General features: G+C 41.1%; 1 pseudogene; it reads left to right on the top strand.

Moving 5' to 3' along the window:
• The window catches only part of LOC138387466 (E3 ubiquitin-protein ligase Topors pseudogene), a 182,482-nt pseudogene extending 163,668 nt beyond the window's left edge, over nucleotides 1-18,814 (top strand).
• The last annotated feature ends 835 nt before the right edge of the window (nucleotides 18,815-19,649 follow it).

The raw sequence follows: 19,649 nt of genomic DNA on the forward strand, positions 1-19,649 counted from the left end.
AAAGAGGCAGATGGAGTTGACTTTGAGCATCTGCCATATTGTAGTGGAGTGGCTCTTCCAAAATTAGAATATCAGCTCTTCATTCAAAGAGACTTTGTGATTCCAAGTACAGTGCAATGAACATTACTGGGCTCAGTAAGCATTTGTTGACTGATTTTTTTAAATGTAAGGTTTCCTACTGTGAGAGGTGTAGCTTTGGTGATGGTCAAGATGATTTTAGATGGGGCTGGGACTCAACATTTCATAAAACTGAATCACATAGAAAGTTTTTCTTTTTCGAATTCTCTTGCCATTTTTCTGATTATATAAAGGGGACAGGCTTAGTTGGATACTGGTATGTATTTAATTCTTTAGTTTTTGGTATAAATGATACTAGTGTCTGTTTTTGGTAATGATATAAAGTTTCTTTTAAAATAAACTTAGGTAGAAAAATTGAAAATATTAACAGAAAAAAATATTAAGTAAACAATAGCACAAGGGTGTGTGTGCATGTAAAAAAAACTGGTTTATAAGAATGACTGAATTCCTTTACCATTTAGGTTTATTCCTAAATCTAACTATTGTTTTCACATCTTTTTATTTTTAACTCGGGTTGCCTACTGCTTGTTGCATGTAGCTTTGACTTCTTACTAGTTCTAAATCAGATGATTATGAATGGCAAAGACCATTATTGTCTTCTAAATTCTCACTAACTTCCTAGGTACAAGGGTATCCCTTTGGTGGTCAGGGTTCTTCAACAGAACTAAGTGTCCACTGTAGGTAAAAAATTAACTTTTCACTTATGCATTTAGAATTATGTGATCTACGTACCATTCTTGCAAGATGTGGGAAAATAGTCCCCTCTATGTTCTGTGATTCAGATGAGGAACCCTGCCTGAGAAAGGTTTTTGAAGTTGTTTTTGTCAAGTTGAACCAATTAGCTTAATTATCTCTGAGTTGAGAACATTCAGTTATGCAAAGACAGGGAAGAAACGTCAGGGAGAGGTAAGAAAGAAAAGGGCAGAGGGTGGAGAGAGGAGGGAGTGGGTGTGCAGAAGTGGCAGGGAGGGAGACATGAAAGAAGAGTCGTCCAACAAGAGCAGAGGGGGAAGAGAGAGCCACGTAAAAATGTACTGTGAATTAATATGTCTGTTTGCAGAAGACATGGTGTTACGGAAGCTATTTTTAAGTATGTTGAAATACAGATAGATTTATATCCTGACATGTTTGCTGTCAGGAGCTCAGAGGTTTCAAAAAAGGAGGCAGATCTGGGCTCAAATTCTGGTACCTAGCATTAGCTTTGTGACCTTGGGCAAGTCATGTACCTTTGCTAAGCCTCAGTCTCCTTATCTCTAAAATGCAATTATAGTATCTGCCTTACAGGACTGCTGGGAAAATTAGATGATACTCGGTTATTATGGGAAAACAGGAAATCTTACAGCATAACTAACAAGTGCATTGTAGAGCTGGGATCACCAGACCCGAAAACAAGACAGGAAAAATGGTCTCTTGAAAAAGAAAACAAACAAATATCCTAAAGGAATGTGGGTTTCTCTGCTCTTTTTCTCAGAATGTGACCTCTTCCCTCTGCAGCCTTTGCATTTTGTATTAGTGATGCTCTCTCGCTGGCTGTAGAGCAGGCAGCCTGCTGCTACCTCTGCTGCGCCATGACACTGGGCTCTGCTCTGGGCTCCGTGGGGGTGGGGGGTTGAACTCAGGCCTCAGCCGAGCTGGAGTAGGGTCCTTGAGACAGGTGCTATGATGTGTCCATTGTGTGTATGGGAATGTCCAAGTGAGCAAGAGAAGAAAGTTCTTCCTCGGGCTAAACTGTGGCATAAGTGAAAGTTATTTCAGGCATCCCTTTTTGCCCTTATTTTCTTCCTCCACAGGACAGCTCCTTTTCAGGTACATGCTATCCTTGTCTTGTATCTCCTGCCTATTATCACTCAGTCCTCACCCTCACGTTGAAACCACTCTCAAGAAAGCAGCTATTTAGACCTTGTGTGAAATCAAGTTAACATTATTACCTTTCCCAGGTGTGTTTGCAATTTGACGTTTTTATTGCCAGTCGCAGAACTCTGCCCCTTTTAAAAGGATTTCAGACAATTTCAGAATTTTCTGGAAAAGGGCCCACGTGGGCAGGTCTTATAGGCAGAATCCTGGAAGAAAGCCACGCTCTGGGGACTCTCTGGGCCTGTCCTCACAGACCTCATGGCCGATGTTCCCAGGTCAGTACTCAGTTTACATATACTGTTCTGTGTATAAAGCCATTTTTTTTTTCTGGCTTCCTGGGTTTGATTTGGGAAACAATTATGTCTGATGCATAGTAGGCACTTAATTCTTATTTTCAGGGGTTTGTTAGATGGCAGTATACACAAATGTGGGACTAAGTTCACCCTCTACCCTTCCAGTGGGTAGCAATAGTTCCTAACTCTCTTTAGGCCTTCATGGTGAGAGTATTGTAGTTTGCTAAGCACATTCATAGCAGGCTCATTTCATGCAATAATTCTATCTATCTATCTAGGATCTAACTGCCCATTAGAAAAAGAATAGATCAGGGGGATTGAAAGGGTTTTAGACATTTTCTTTGGACAGTTCAAGATTTTGGATGGCTCTGTCTACCTTGCCTGGCCTTTGAGAGGCTGGGCTTCATAGCTTTCAGGACAAAGTGTGAAATGCTGCCTCTTTCAACAGGGCTGCATGGTGGAAGGGCCACTTGAGATTTGCTATTGCAGGCTGCTAGCATTTAGTTTTGATGTTATTGCTGCTGTTCTGGGTTTTAAATATTTTACTGAAAATTTTTATTGTGTTTGTGGACTGGCTTTTAGCAAAGGCTGCACTTTTAAACATTGTAATAAATGAATGGGAGATGTGTATAAAGAGAAATAAAAAGGAAACCTAGTTAACTCATACTTACAGAGTATTTCATAAACCACAGTAGAATCTGATGTTGTTTTAGAACTGTGGTTCTCAAGCCCTGGGCCTAGCACCGGTACTGGTCCATGGCCTGTTAGGGACCCAGCCGCACAGCAGAAGGTGAGAAGTGGGACAGTGAGCGAAGCTTCATCTGTATTTACAGCTGTTCCCCATCGCTCACGTCACTGCCTGAGCTCTGACTTCTGTCAGATCAGTGGCGGCATTAGATTCTGCATTATGGTGAGTTGTATGATTATTTCATTATATGTTATAATGTAATAGCAATAGAAATAAAGTGCACAATAAATGTAATGTGCTTGAATCATTCTGAGCACTCCCCCAACTCTGTTTGTGGAAAAACTGTCTTCCATGAAACTGGTCCCTAGTGCCAAAAAGGTTGGGGACCACTGTTCTAGAAGGTGAAATATATGACTAGGTACTGGGGAAGTAGGGGATGTTTCTCTTTCAGAACTAGTGCACCCACAAAGTGCACATTCTTAGTTGGTTTGGTGAGTGTTTGATTGTCTCCTTCTTTCAAGTGAATTGTTGTTGTTGTTGTTGTTGTTGTCGTCATGATGGTGTCACCATGGTGCAGAGCTGTGCCTGGTTACACAAAGAACAAAGGTGGTGAAGAAAGTGATGACTTACCTAGAAAACCTAACCTTGTGTAACTATCTTCTGCCTGTTGCAAATAAGTGATGAAACCTTACCCCACAAGAGCTATCTGTTTATAAATTTTATGAATAGGCCTAAATATCTGAGCCTGTGTATAAAACATTCCCAATGAGCAATACAGTTCATTCTGTGAATTGTACTCTTTCCTCCCACTCTGGTTTTGATGCCTTAGGGCCTTTTCATAAAAAATGAACTTATGCAATCTAGTTAGGTGGTTTTCACAGTGCTTTAAAAATGCATTCTCTTTTTGGAATGATGGTGCCAGGAGCTCTGTAGGAGAGTGTGGGCTTATCTTTCCCTGTCTCCCAAACATCAAAAGATAAAATGGAAAATAATTATGAAAAGTGATGGTGCCAGTCATTTCCCTGTTTGCCCTGCATAGTTGAGGTCAGTCTGAGAGAGGCATGGGCAGGAAACTGGAAGGAAGGAGGAAGGGAGACACCAGGCTGCTGTGCCCTCTCCCTGCCTTTGTGGTTCCAGCTCCCCACAGCAGGCTTGCGTGGGTCCAGCTTTCTCAGGCTGCCCCAGCTCTGGGGTCTGGTACCACCACCTCCCACCCTCTCCTATATGTAGTAACAAAAACCTAACACATTATTTTCTGATTATACATAATGCATGACCATTGTAAAAAAATGTAAACAGCATAACACCGTAAAAAGAAAAGTGTTGAATTACCTGAAATTCCACTATCCAGCAATAACCATAATCAACGTATTTGTGTATTTCCTTCCTGTGTTTTTCTGCTGTGAATAGTTATAAATAGGGAATGCTTTTGGAAACATCTACTAGATACTATTAGTGGCTTCTCAGGGCTATAATTTGTGGATGAGCTTCTGTGATAAGGGCCTGTGCTATCAGAATATCAGTCCAGTTCCCAGGATGATGTACACAAAGGTCAAAATACAGCAAGCTGTGGATATGAGACTCTGACCCTCTACCAAATGCACGTGTGCAAGCGTGCGTGTGTGCACCCTCCTACCCAAACCCCGTTGTCCTGAACGCCACCTCCAATGTAAGTGTCTTTGGAAGAAGCCCCACAGTGTTCACTGCAGATGAATACTGACCAGCTTCAAAGGTTTCTTTCCAAAGGGAAGTAGGTTTCTGCAGCCACTCAAAGAGGCCTACAGACCACTGTGTTCCCTGAGCAGAATAACAGCAGTAACAAACCCCATGTCTATGTGGGAACTTTCTTTTCATGAGCTCAAGTTGTTCCGGCATTATCTAATTTCTTGTTTCTTCATCCTTGTGAGGAATTGGGAAAGTTGTTTCTATTCCTTCTTTGTAGATGGGGAATCTGGGGCCAGTGATACAGCCACGTGACCACAACCACTGATCCAACATCTTCCAGCGCTTTCTGACTCTGAGAGGTTTCCGATTTCTCAACTGCAGCCCTGAGCCCACTTCTAGAGATTCCGATTCCAGAGGTTCTGACATGCGGCTGAGTAATCTGCAGTTCCCCAAAGCCCCTCAGGTGCCAATGTACAGCTAGATTTAGGAGTTGTTGCTGCAGGAACCTTGTTATGTTTACACTGATTAGTTGTTTAAACTCATATGGTGCATGGTACATGTTGGTCTTTATAAAATTTTGGGGTTCTTTGAACTATTAGTCATTCAATCTTAGGGTAGTCGATTTGGGGGTATTCAAGCCTTTCTTAGCCATAATTGCTTTCCTTCCTGCTTCTGGTTTTCTGTATATGTGGTTTTATTTGTGTGTGTGTGCTTGTGGCCTTGCCCCATTTGGTGCAGGTGAGTCTCATCATTTGAAAGCAGAGGGTGGGCCCAGGCCCGTGATGGCCAAGGCGCAAGTGCTCGGGAACGCTGGGAAAAACCAGCATTCCTCTCTGGATCCCTCCATTGCCTGCTGGGCCCTGCTGGCTCTGGTGTTATAAGATTTCCCACTGTGCTGTACCCTAGCTTGTCTTCTCTGTCAACACGAATTAAGATAAAAGGATGTAAAAAACATCTGACTCTCCCCACTCTTTAAAATGCTTTAGTCCTAGGCCTAATTTCCTCGGCTTGGTGGTTAGCTAATATGAACTAATACGTTACTGGAGGAAAAACGGATGTGTTAGACACCTATTGCTACAAAACAAATTAACCCAATATTGAGTGGCTTAAAACAATAAACACTTATTACCTCATAGTTTATTTAGGTCAGGAATTTGGGAGGAATTTGGTTGAATGGCTCTGGCTCGGGGTGTTTCAAGAGATGTCATATTGGCTGGGGCTTCGGTCACCCCCAAGGCTTGGCAGCCACTGGAAGGTCAACTTCGAAGAGGGCTCACTCACATGGCTGTTGGCAGGAGACCTCAATTGCTTTCCTTGCAGGCATCTCCACAGGGCTGCTTGAGTACCCTCGTGGCGTGGATTCCCACAGAGAGGGCGACATGAAAGAGACATGTAAGAAGGGAGCCACTCAGTTCTGTATGTCCTAATCTCATGACAGTGTCACTGTCACTCTACCACATTTTTTAAGCTAAAAATGAGTCACTAAATACAGTCCACACTTAAGACAGGGGAAATTGGGCTGTATTTTTTGAAGGGAGAAGTATCAAAGGCTTTGTGGATGTATTTATAAACTCCCATGGTGGATAACCCTTTAATATGCTAGCCTTTCCAGATATCATGCCATATTTACATATTAATGGGGCCTCGAGCTGTTCAATGCTTAATAAATTCTAGAGCTCTCTTCTCTGACTTACTGCCTTTAGACGGGAAGAATGGAGACATTTCAGTGTCTTGTTGATTTTTAATACCCTCCCCTCTTTGTGATGCACATGCACGCGTGCACATGCACACACACACACACACACGTGCACAAACACACACACATGCAATCCCTTTTCCTGATTCTGGATCTCATCCACACAGCAGGCACCTCACTACCAGCACACGCAAGACTTTCTCTCCCACAGGGCCCTCCCCACCCCTGTTCCCAGTCAGGCACTGGTCCCTCTGGTTTCTGACTTTTGTTTTAAATACTTCATCCTGCTAATCCCATTCTTTGTCCTCAGTTTGGCCTTGAAGAAAAGCAGAGCAAGAATTGGAATGACATTTGCAAGGAGGAGGAAACTCTTTTCCTTCCGCCTATGTGTTCAGGAGTGTGATATCCCCTATATCCTAGCAACAGTCTTGGAGGTGAGGCAATGCTTTGTGTGAATCAAAGCAAGTCTGACTGTAGCATCATGACTATTGAAAAGGACTTTGAAAGATAAAAAACCTGCCAATTATATGTCTTTGAATTGGATCCCATCCAAGCCCTCCCTGACGGAATCCCATTTTCTTGGTGTCTGGGCAGGGACAGGAAGGGAGAAAGGAAGCCTGGAACATGGACTGCCCAAGCACAAGAGGCAGTTCTTTTTGACAAAGGATGGTATCTGTTTCCCAGTTAGGTTACTGAAATGTGACAGACAGATAAACCAAAGATTATGGTTCTGTTAGGCTTCTTAGGACATCATGACTTAAAGGCTTGTAAATCACCTGTGAAATCTACCATTAATCAATGTTAAGGAGGAATAAGAAAGCTTCTCTGTATAGGTCAAAGACGGTAAAGGACATTGCCATAGGAGGAGGTTTATTTTCCAAACTCTTTCTATGTAGTTTAGGGAAGATCTGCTTCTGTAAGCCCCTTGGAATAAAAACCTAATTATTATAAGAGATATAAGAGCAGCATTGCCAATTATAAAGTGGCATGTTTTTACATCTTCTTAAAGATGGATAGAATTTTACTTGGTTTGTTATTTCATTTGGGTGTGTTTATGAGGGGTGTTAATTAGGAAGAACAGGTGGCACTATGTACTTTTGTTATAAAGCATCCTTTTCTGAGTGGTTACCGAGTGACAAGTATCAAAGCAAGGCCTGTTACTAGAATTATTTGGTTTAATTCTCATAATGACCTGGAGAGGTAGCTTATTATTAGTTCAATTTTTATAGGTAAAAATCTTGAGTTTCTAGGGGGTAGATACCTTGTCCAAGCTCAGATAGCTAACGAGAGGCAGAACAGAACTTGGATTCCAACCTGTCAGCTTCTAGCACTCTGTGCATTCTACTTTGCCCTATCCCTGTTAATGTTGCTTGAAGTGGGAGGGTCACAGACAAGCAGGGAAATGACCTCTTCCCTTTCTCAGCATCTTAATCTGTAAAATGGGCTAATGGCTGGATTAATGTGGAGATCAAATGAGACATGTTAAAGCATATGTTAAATTGGAAAGTACCATTAAAATACAAGCCACTGTGCTCTCACTTCATTTAGAACATGCTTCAAGAGTAGCACTATAGTCTAAATGTCCCCCCAAATTTCATATGTTCAAACCTAACCCCCAAGGTGATGGTATTAAGATGTGTGGCCCTTGGGAGGTGATTAGGTTAGGAGGGCTCAGTCCTCATGAATGGGATTGGTGTCCTTATAAAAGAAGCCTGAGGGAACTTGTTTGCTCCTTCTGCCTTGTGGGGACCCAGTAACAAAGCACCATCTATGAAGCAGAGAATGAGCCCTCATGAGACACGGTATCTGCTGGCAGCTTCATCGTGAACTGTCCAGCCTCCAGAACTGGGAGCAATACATTTCTGGCCACCCTAGTCTAAGGTATTTTGCTACAGAAGCCCAAAAAGACTATGACAAGTGGTCAGATTAGTTAGTGAATGTGTGGTGAGCGCTGGTTGTGTTCAATACATTCTACTAATACTGAATGTTTGCAAAGTTTAGATGATAATGGGATTTCCCTTGTATTATTTCTCAGGAATTGGAGAGTAATGAGTATTAGGGCTGGCTGAAATTGACGCAGCAAACAGGTGTCATTGTCTGCATGAGTTCTGTGCTCTCTCACATTTTTGGAGTTTAGCTATATGATAAGTATTTATCAGCTTTCTAGAAGATAAGCAGTTGCTCATTTCCAAATGTTAAAATCCACGAGAGGCAAAAGAAAATGTGTTAAGATGATTATTTAGTGTAAAATGCAGCAATGACCCTGAGTTTCAAGTACAAAGGTTAAAACAATCCAGGCTCTTCTCTCTACATAAATTCAGGTGGGAAAGAGCAGTATACATTAAGTAATTGAATAAATAAAATGAGATATTTATACGATGAAATTTCTCTTTGTAGAGAGAGTGTCTTGAATGCAAAATGCGAAATATTTATCTTCTTGATTTTCACCATTGTCTGTTTTAAATAAGATTGTCTAGTTCATTAATAATGAAGAAGACAGCAGAACACCATCATTCTTGAGATGATTGTACAAATTTATAGTAATTTATCATTTCTAGGTGCTTACTCTTGTTTATTAGTTTTCTGTACATCAATATCTATAAAATGGAGGCTATCAAAATTATTCTTATTTAATGGATTCAGGTATTCCACAATTCACAGAGGTGGGCTTTCTATGATGCCATACTTTGAGGAAGGAGTGGGTAGAAGGATTTGGATCTTAGGTTATTTTGGTGTCAAACATGCAAAAAACCCCTTTAGTCCATTGGCTCCCACCACCTCATTGTCTCATTTTTTGAAGGAGACAATTGAGCCTCAATGAGAAACGGTGAGTGAAGGAGTGGTGACTAGGAGCAGGCAGCTTGTTTCTGGAAGCTTGGTTTAATTCAACCCTAACATGTCCCATCCCAAGACATGCCAAGCACTATGTTATCTGGAAAGCTGCTCTCCCTGCCTCTGCTTTGCTTTCCGGATGGAGCTGGGGTGGGCAGAAGTCAGGAATGGGAAGCAGCTTTGTAAAAGATTTCAAAACTCCTTAAGCATTTTTTCCAGCCCACAACATTTGCATTGGCTTCACTCCCTGCCCACATAATCATCGTCTTATTCCCCATCAGACAACATGTACAAATGCCGGCAGCCACAGCCTCAATTTTCCCAAAGCCACCAGTTCCTGTAAAGCCAAAGGGAAACAGAAAGGAGGGCTGAGCGCTCCTGGCTCAGTTTCATCTTGGTATTTGGCCAAAGTCTCTTCTTTTTCTCCCAGATTGCTTGTAGTCTCTAGTCACCTGAGCTTATTTTTTTTTTTTAATTTTTTTTATTTCAGGAAATTATGGGGGCACAGACATTTTGGTTACATGTTATGACCTTGCCACATCCCAACCATGATTCAAGATGGTGCACTTTCCCCCCCTACAACACTCACCACGTCCATTAGTTGTGAGTTTACCCATCCCCAACCCCCTACCCGAAAAGAATATTACTACTGTGTGAGCACCTTAGTGTTGATCAGTCAGTGCCAGTTTGAGAGCGAGTATACGTGGTGCCTATTCTTCCATTCTTGTGAAACCTCACTTTGAAGGATAGGCTCAAACTCTATCCAGGAAAATATAAGAGGTGCTAGATCACCGTCATTTCTTATAATTGAGTAGTATTCCATTGTATACATATATCATATTTTATTAATCCATTCATGGATTGACAGGCACTTGGGTTGTTTCCACATCCTTGCTATAGTGAATTGTGCTGCCATAAACATTCGAGTGCAGATGTCTTTATTACAGAATGACTTTTGTTCCTTTCGGTAGATGCCTAATAGTGGTATTGCTGGATCAAATGGTAGTTCTACTTGTAGCTCTTTGAGGTATCTCCAAATTCTTTTCCACAGAGGTTGCACTAATTTTCAGTCCCACCAGCAGTGTAAGAGTGTTCCTATCTCTCCACATCCTCACCAGCATTTGTTGCTTTGGGATTTTTTGATACAGGCCAATCTTACTGCAGTTAGGGGATATCTCAGTATGGTTTTGATTTGCATTTCCCTAATGATTAGAGATGTTGAGCATTTTTCATATGTTTGCTGGCCATTATTCTGTCTTCTTTTGAAAAATTTCTGTTCACGTCCTTCGCCCATTTATTGATGGGGTTGTTTGATTTTTTTCTTGTTGATTTTTTTGAGTTCTAGATAGATTCTTGTTATCAGCCCTTTATTGGATGTGTAGAGAGCAAATATTTTCTCCCACTCTGTAGGTTGTCTATTCGCTCTAATGATAGTTTCCTTAAAGGAGGAAATACAGAGAGAAATCAAAACATTTATCGAACTTAATGATAATGGGGACACAAGTTATCAAAACCTGTGGGACTCAGCAAAAGCATTCCTGAGAGGAAAACTAATAGCATTAAATGCTTACATCTGAAAAGCAGAAAGCTGAAATATCAACAATCTAACAAACAATCTCAAGGAATTGGAAAAGGAAGAGCAAATCAACTCCAAACCTAGCAGAAGAAAAGAAATAACTAAGAACAAAGCAGAACTAAATGAAATTGAGAATAAAAGAACTATCTGGATATCAACAAAACCAAAGGCTGGTTTTTCAGAAAGATAAACAAAATTGACAGCCCTCTTGCCAGATTGACAAGAGCTCGAAGGGAAAGGACTCTAATAAACTCAATTAGAAATGAAAAACGAGAGGTGTCACAACAGACACCATGGAAATACAAAGTGTTATCTTTGAATACTATAAAAATCTATATGGCCAAAAACTACATCATGTGGAAGAAATGGACAAATTCCTGGAAACATACAACCCCCTTAGTTCACCCAGGAGGAAGTAGAATTCCTGAACAGACAGATAGCAAGCACAGAAATTGGAGCAGTAATTAAAAACCTTCCAAAAAGGAAAAGTCCTGGACCAGATGGCTACACTTCCAAGTTCTACCAAACATTCAAAGAAGAACTCATACCTATACTACAGAAATTATTCCACAACATTGAGGAAGATGATATCCTCCCTAACTCATTCTACAAAGCCAACATCACCTTGATACCAAAACCCAGAAAGGAACCAACAGAAAAAGAAAAGTACAGAACAATATCCCTCATGAATATTTACGCAAAAATCCTCAACAAAATGTTAGCAAATCGAAATCAACAGCATATCAAAAAAAGAATTCACCATGACAAGGTGGGCGTTATACCAGAGATGCAAGGCTAGTTCAACATATGCAAATCTATAAACTCAATTCACTTCATAAATAAAAGCAAGAAATAGGCCATATGATTCTCTCAATTGATGCACAAAGAACATTGACAAAGTCCAGCACACCTTTATGATAAAAACACTGAGCAAAATAGGCATAGACAAGGCATACCTTAAAATTATCAAAGCCATATACGATAAACCCACAGCCAATATCATTGTGAATGGGGAAAAAGTGAAACCATTTCCACTTATATCTGGGACCAGACAAGGATGCCAGTATCCCCATTTCTATTCAACATAGTGCTACAAGTCCTTGCTGGAGCAATTAGACAAAAAAGGGGAATTAAAGGCCTCCAAATGGGGGGCAGAAGAGATCAAACTCTCACTCTTTGATGATGATATGATATTATATCTAGAAAACCCCAAGTATTCAACCAAGAGACTCCTGGAATTGATAAATGAATTTAGTAAAGCCTCAGGATACAAAATTAATACACACAAATCAGAGACATTCTTATACGCCAATAACAGTCAAGCTGAAACTCAAATAAAAAACATAGTACTTTTCATAACAGCCTCAAAGAAAATCAAATATCTAGGTATATATTTAATGAAAGAAGTGAGAGACATATACAGGGAGAACTATGAAATACTACGAAAATAAATTGCAGAAGAGGTAAACAGATGGAAAAATCTACCTGGCTCATGGATAGGTAGAATCAACACTGTTAAAATGTCCATACTACCTAAAGTGATCTACAGAATTAATGCAATCCCCATCAAAGTACCAACATCATTCTTTACAGATTTAGAAAAAATAATTCTACACTTTGTATGAAATCAGAGAAGACCTCGGATAGCCAAGGCAATCTTAAGGAAAAGAACAAACTGGGAGGTATCAGTCTACCAGACTTCAAGCTGTACTACAAGGCTATAGTAACTAAAACAGCATCGTACTGGCACAAGAATAGAGACATAGACCGTTGGAATAGGACGGAGAATCTAGAGGTGAAACTATATGCATATTGTCATCTAATTTTTGACAAAGCAGACAAAAATATACACTGGGGAAAAGAATCCCTTTTCAATAAACGGTGCCGGGAAAACTGGATAGCTACATGCAGAAGATTGAAACTGGATCCCCATATCTCACCTCTTACAAAAATCAGTTCTAGATGGATAACAGACTTAAACCTAAGGCATGAAACCTTAAGAATCCTAGAAGAAAATGTAGGGAAGACTCTTTCAGACATTGGCCTAGGCAAAGAATTTATGAAAAAGACCCCCAAAGTAATCACAGCAGCTACAAAAATAAATACATGGGACCTGATAAATTAAAGTTAGAAGTTTTTTAGTTTATTATTTGTATAGCAGTTGCTATAAGTCTCTGTAATGAATATCATGAATCCAGATTGATTTGTAAGTGCCAGTTTGTCATAATAAGCAAACAAGGGACCTAAGAATACGGGCTTGACCACAAAGTAAGGTACATAGGATATAGGAGTTTTCTGTAAGTTTCAGTGAGAAATAAATTGCCTCAGGAAGAGACTTGACAAACAATAATTAATCCTCGAGACAGAATTTTAAGAAATAAAATAAAATCTCAAAAGCTACATGTGGCACTCCCGAGAGCGGTTAAGACAACAGCCAACAAAGCATCTCTGCTCTACCACTCCCAATTATCAGATTACCAGTCCAGTTACCACAAAGTTCTATCCATCTGCTCCACCTCCTACTGTCCTCACACATCAAGAGGGTTGATCAGTAATGTTGACTGAAGGCACAATAAATTCAGAACTCCTGAATAGGTGAAATGGAAACTTATAAGATGAAAATAAAATCTGGTCTTTGTCTCAAAGAGTTTACAATCTGGGAAAGACCCCATAAACCTATAGAGCAATGCTTCTCTACATTTAAATCAGTTTAATAAGCAAAGAGTGGCTGTAATTCTGAAATCAGTAAAATGACCCATCAATGACCTGTAAGGGTCAATTTTCACACTGATGAAGAAATAGTGAAGTCCTCAAAGTCAAGAGCAGCTGCCCTCCTAGACTTTGCCCACTCATCCCTTAACATATACAGACAGTCCCTGGCTTATTAGGGTTCAACTTAAAAATTTTCAACTTTATGATGGTGTAAAAGCTGTATTCATTCAGTAGCAATCATACTTCAAGTACTGATACATTCTGTTTTTCACTTTCAGTACAGTGGTCAATAGGTTACATGAGATATTTGACACTTTATTACATAATAAAATAGACTCTATGTTAGATGATTTTGCCCAAGTGTAGGCTAATGTGAGTGTTCTTAGCATGTTTAAGGTAAACTAGGCTAAGCTTTTCTGTTTGTTAGTTTAAATGTATTGAATGCATTTTTGAATTCTGATATTTTCAGCTTATGATGGGTTTTATTGGAACATGACCTCATTATAAGTCAAGGAGCACCTGTACCTAAAGCTATTTACTCATTATTTTTGGAAGCACAGTCATAAGCAATAGCCTTGGATGCCTATTTTTTCTCAGGATCCCCTTTTGCTAACAGAATCAAAATTATGCCGAGCTCTTACTCTGGTTGATGCTTCAAAGCCCTAACTGCAAACAAAATATGCTCCTCCTATCAGTCTCATAGGCAACGCAGCAATCTTCAACCTTATTCTGATGACCCATTTAGACTCTATTCTCAGGGAAATTGATTTTTACTCCACAAGTCAATCAGAGGAAACCTGCAACTGGATTGTTTGTTGTCTTTCTGTCAGAGCAGGTTTTACAGAAACCATCATAATTCCTAATCTAGACTGTTGTTATAATCTTCTAATTGGCCTCACTGATGTTCTTCTTGCCCCCAAATTTCCTCCAGAGCAATCTTTTCTAACCTAAGTCAATTCATGGTATCTTGAGACAAATAATATAATCTCTGTAAATGGTATATCAATCATACAAAAAAATGAATTTAATGATGCTAACTTTTATTGGGTTGATCTAAGGGATCAATGAGATGGTAGATTAAAATCACTATAACACTTAGCACATAGTATGCACTTAATTATTGTAGCATGTGCATGACAGTAATTTTTATGTCATTTCTGACATCTGTTGTCTCCATGAATTATAAGCTACTAATTATTTTCCGAGTTTTGGAGACTGCTATAGTCTCCAAACTGAAAGTTTGTCCCTGCCAAATTCATAGGTTGAAATCCTAACCCCTAAGGTGATAGTTTTAGGAGACCAGACCTTTGGGAGGGTAAAGCCATCATGATTGGGATTAGTGTCCTTATAAAAGAGACCTCAGAGTGCCAGCTCTTCCCTTCTGCCATATGAAGACATGGTAAGAAGGTGCCTGCTTCCAACCAGAAAGTGGGTCTTCACCAAATACCAAATCTTCCAGTGCCTTGATCTTGGACTTAGCAGCCTTCAAAATTGTCAGAAATAAATTTCTGTTGTTTACAAGCTATTCAGTTTTTGGTATTTTTTTTTTTATAATAGCTCAAACTAAGACAAGAAATATGATTCAAAGTTCTCCATATTTACTACCATGAAGTTACTGTTTGAAGGAAGCCTAGACCCTCATGGATACCATGACCAGGTTATAAGCTGATTTGATGGGCCGTAAGAATTGCCAAGGCGCCGCCTAGAGATAGCCGTGCCTCCTGCACTGCTTTTCTCCCTAGCTGCAGTGTGGTATTAATGCAGGATCATGTGCTGTCGTGTGCATTTCAAAATTTACTTGAAAAGTAATCCACAGTTTAAACATTATACCGGCATCTAACGCCTAAAGAATTACCGTTGCACTCCGCATTTGTTCCCACAGACCATGGCTACATTTGTATGTTCATCTTTGGCATAAACAAGAATATCACCCACTATTTTCTGTAACAGTGACAGAGGATTGTGGGAATCCTTGTTAATTAAGCCATTCTTCAAGAAACCTATGCTCCTTGAGAACGCAATAGCTTGGTGACTTAAATGATGCTTCTAAAAAGAAACACGTGGCGCGCGTTACCCGCCATAACCTACCGGCCAATCAGTTTTGTGCTTCGAGCGGCAGCAATTGTGAAAAGCTAAGCCCGAGGCCGGGCGGGCGGGCACACGAGCGCACGTTCAGTTCTGGAATGTTTGCTGCGCTCTCAGTTGACGCCTGACTAGTAGAGGCTGGCAACGGGTCGCTTTAGGCGGACGTTCTTTCTCTATACATTTCAGGTATTATTTGAGGGTTGTAACCTCAAATTTAACCTAGATTTTGTAGTGAGGAAAGGAGAAAACCAGAAAAATCGTACCTGCTTGGGGGTCGAAGTAGCTGCTGGGGTCCTCGCCCTCCTGCGAGGAGGGTGAAGCGCCCCCACCTGCTCCAGCTTCTGAGGGTAGGCGGAGAAGTCCCTGGGTACGCGGAGAAGTCCCCGGGTAGGTGGAGAAGTCGCTGGGTACGCGGAGAAGTGGCCGGGAACACCTTCGCGGATCCTGTACACGCCGACTTAGCTTCTTGGACTGTCCGGAGCTTGCCAGGGGCGCCCCAGCGCAGGCAACTTCCGAGATAAGCGCTAAGGCATTTAAAATGGACCAGTCTTCACCCAGGGCTGGCACTAGCACAGCCCCACAGCCGGGAGCAGCTGCTGCATCTCCCGAGCCCCGGTGTCCTATATGCTTGGATCGATTTCATAACGTGTCTTACCCAAATAACTGCTTGCATAAGTTCTGCTTTCGCTGTATTCGGGAGTGGGCAAAAACCAAAGCTGAGTGTCCACTGTGTAAGCAGCCCTTTGATTCTATTTTCCATTCTGTGAGGGCAGATGATGACTTCGAGGAGCATGTCCTAAGGGCTTCCTATGATGGTTCTGCTGTTCCGCCACGTCGCTCCCGGACAGCTGGGGCAAGGCCAGGAAACGTTTCTGTACCTAGTGGTCCCGCGAACGGAGGAACAACTTCGCCAGACACTGGCGTTCTATTTGAAGTGTTAGGCCCTTCGACAAGAGGTAGGGATGTCGCAATTCCTGAGTTGCTGAGTCTGTTTGTAGTAGCGAGGCCAAGTACTGTCCATGAAATATCTTTGCTGACAGCTCAGGAACAAGAGACTATCAATTTTAGACGAGCTCTCTATCGTGCTGGTGCTCGAGTTACAAGTGTTGAAGCCGGTGGCAGCTCTACGGAAATGTCAACTCAATTTTTCCGTACAAATCCAGCTTCCCTGCGCAAATTAGACCCCTGGGTAAGACGGGAACTTATAGTTCTTTTAGGAGCTCGAGAACCTTCAGTGGATATCATCCAACTCATCATCATGACTAATGTTACTCGCTATGCTTTGGAGAGCCAGGCATTTGTGTCGGATTTAAGACCATTTTTTCTTCATCTAACCGAGCATTTTGTACATGAGCTTATCAGTTTTGCTCGATCTCCTTTTCACATGGAGGCATACGACCAACACGCTCATTATGATTACCCTGCGCCTGCACGTGAAGAAGGCAGCCCTTCTGATTCTTCAGTCATTACCGTATCTCCAGATGAGTCTGGGACCCAAGAGCTAGACATTGATGCAGCCACTGTTAGTCAGGCACCATGGGATGATGAAACACCGGGACCATCTTACACAAGTTCAGAGCAGGCACATGTTGCTATGTCTTCTCTCTTAAATAATTCCAGCAGTTCAGACGAAGAACTGGTCACAGGGGGAGCCGTGTCTCAGATACAAGGAGTACAAAGCGATGAGGACTTGAATAACAACAGTGATTCTTCTTCAGATGATTGTGTCATTGTCGGGGTTGTTAAACCACTAGCTGAGAGGACCCCAGAACTTGTTGAACTGTCTTCTGATTCTGAGGAGTTCCGTACTCAGGAGGAAGGGGAGATAGTGGCGACACAAGAACAAGACCAGCCTTGCAGTTCTGGTGCTAGTGATCTTATCAGATGCTCATCTCCACTCCTTCTCCTTGGACACAATGAGCAAATGAATGAAGGTCATCCTGATTCATCAAAGGAGAAAGAGGAACAACGTACATCGTCATCACCTGGAGACTTGAGCTCATCTTTGAGCGGAGACAGATTACATTCTCCATGTAGCCCTAGATACAGGAAAAGGGGAAGATCAAGAAGTGCAGGTTCAAGTTCCCAGAGTAGAAGTGAGTGTGATAACCATCCTAGAAAGCATCCTGGGAAGAAAAGAATGAAAAGGAAAATATCCAGAAGCAGGGAAAGGAGCCCTAGAGGGAGAAGAGACAAAAAGAGATCCAGAACTAGAGAGAGCAGGTCGTCTAACAGCACCCAAACTCTATCTCTAAGCAGTGAAAGCACAAGCGGATCACCATCTCATAGCAGTGATCACAGTAAGGGAAGGTCACGGAGCAGAAGTGGAGATCATTATCATTTAAGACGTGATTATGGAAGTGGAGATACCTGGGACAGGGCTGACTACGGATCATCTGACAAGAGGAGGGCTCTGTGCAGAGCCCATCGTTCCAGCCAATCTTCAAGTCCAGAATCTGGAAGTCAGTCCTTTTCTTTAAGAAAAAATACCAGGGGGAAAACTAATCCCAGCAAAACAAAATATTACAACAAGGAAAGGCACAGATCAGGGAGCCTGCCTAGTAACAGGTCAACGACTTCACGTACAGGGCCTGAGCAGGGGAAAAATGAAAAACCTGGAGGGAAACGGAAATTCAAAGCACGGCATTTGGAGAGTACCAATGAAGTGGCTCAAGCATCTTATAAATTTGCTTCTAAGGTAAAGCACACTGATTACCAAACATCTTCCTCAGAATTGGATGAAAGCAACAAAAATGAGAGTGACAGCTTTTCAGAAAGCCTGTCATCAGACACAGAGACAAAACGCAAGAGGAGGAAAAGGGCCCGGAGCCGGAGCGTAGAGATAGTTCATGAAGGAGAAGCTACTGACACAACCATAGCTCACGAAAAGAAAAAGAAGAAACACCAGGGAGACAGTACTTCGCAGTCCCCAGTTGTAATTACCATCCACGACAGTGATAGTGATAAGGATTGTGAAGTAAAACATGATGCAGAATGGGACAATAATGGACCTCAAGACCCTCTAGAAGTTGAGTTTTAACCTCCTTCCTCAGAACCATTTGAAACTAAAGATGGAGTTACAAGAGAAGATGAATTTGGTGTCCTGGACAAGGAGTGTGATATTACCGCACTTACTAACAACTTTGAGTAATGCCAGCAAAACTGTACATAATATTCCACCCCCAGCAAGTTCAGTTGAACCAACTCTTGATATAAGAAAAGAGAGCACACCTGCCTCTGATTTGGGGACCAGCCCATCTATCTGAACTCAGCCATCACGGCACTTGCCATCTCCATGGACTTGATTAATGTCAGTGTCTCTTAGCGGACACTGATACGTCTTAAAACTGCTCACTGAGAGTTTTAAGCTACTCATTGTGAATTCAGACGGTATGAAAAGGAAAAATAGGAACAATGTCATCTACTACAGTCTATTTAAAGATTACTATTGGTGAAAAACTTTTCCCCTTTTAAATATTTTAAGTGATTTCTTTTGTGTGTTAATTAGTTACATTCATATTCCTTCAAAAAGAATTTATGTCCCACCCTCAGAGATATGCACTTTTAAGTGAAGAAAATGATATTGCTAACAGTTCATTTAAAACTTAGGAAAATTTTTAAATAAAAATAAATAAATTTTAGAAGTTATTTCTTATTGAGTTTTGTTTTCTGAGAGTTGTTCTGGAAATGTGTTATAAGCCAGGAGAATCCCTTTGGACAGTCTTTATTTTTCTTCTTCAAAATTTGTATGATTCAAAACCATTTCTTCAGGTTAAACTGAGACATTTTAATCTGCACAGTTTATCTTGACTTCTGCCAAAAGAAAAATTTACTATTTCCTTGATATTCTTGTTAATGTGGACTGCCGGTAAAACAAACGTGTATTCAACAAAAGAAAAAATAAAACAGTAACACTTTAAAACAAGCATCGGAAAAAAAAGAAGAATTGCCAAGGGAAACAATTTTCTATCTCAGGAATACATTAGAACATGCTAAGGCTTTCCACCAGGAACATTAAGAGAAATGTCAAACCTAACTTAACAGGGAAAAGAATTATTGGATCACCATGGCTGTTCTGTCCAGCTGCTTTCAGTGTAGTCAACCCAGTCATGGAACACTAACAATTCACCTAGGACTAGGTCAGCCCACGATCCTCTGTTGTAATATCCA

The sequence above is a fragment of the Eulemur rufifrons genome, chromosome 1 (assembly GCF_041146395.1).
Source record: "Eulemur rufifrons isolate Redbay chromosome 1, OSU_ERuf_1, whole genome shotgun sequence".
In the NCBI taxonomy this organism is placed as follows: Eukaryota; Metazoa; Chordata; class Mammalia; order Primates; family Lemuridae; genus Eulemur; species Eulemur rufifrons.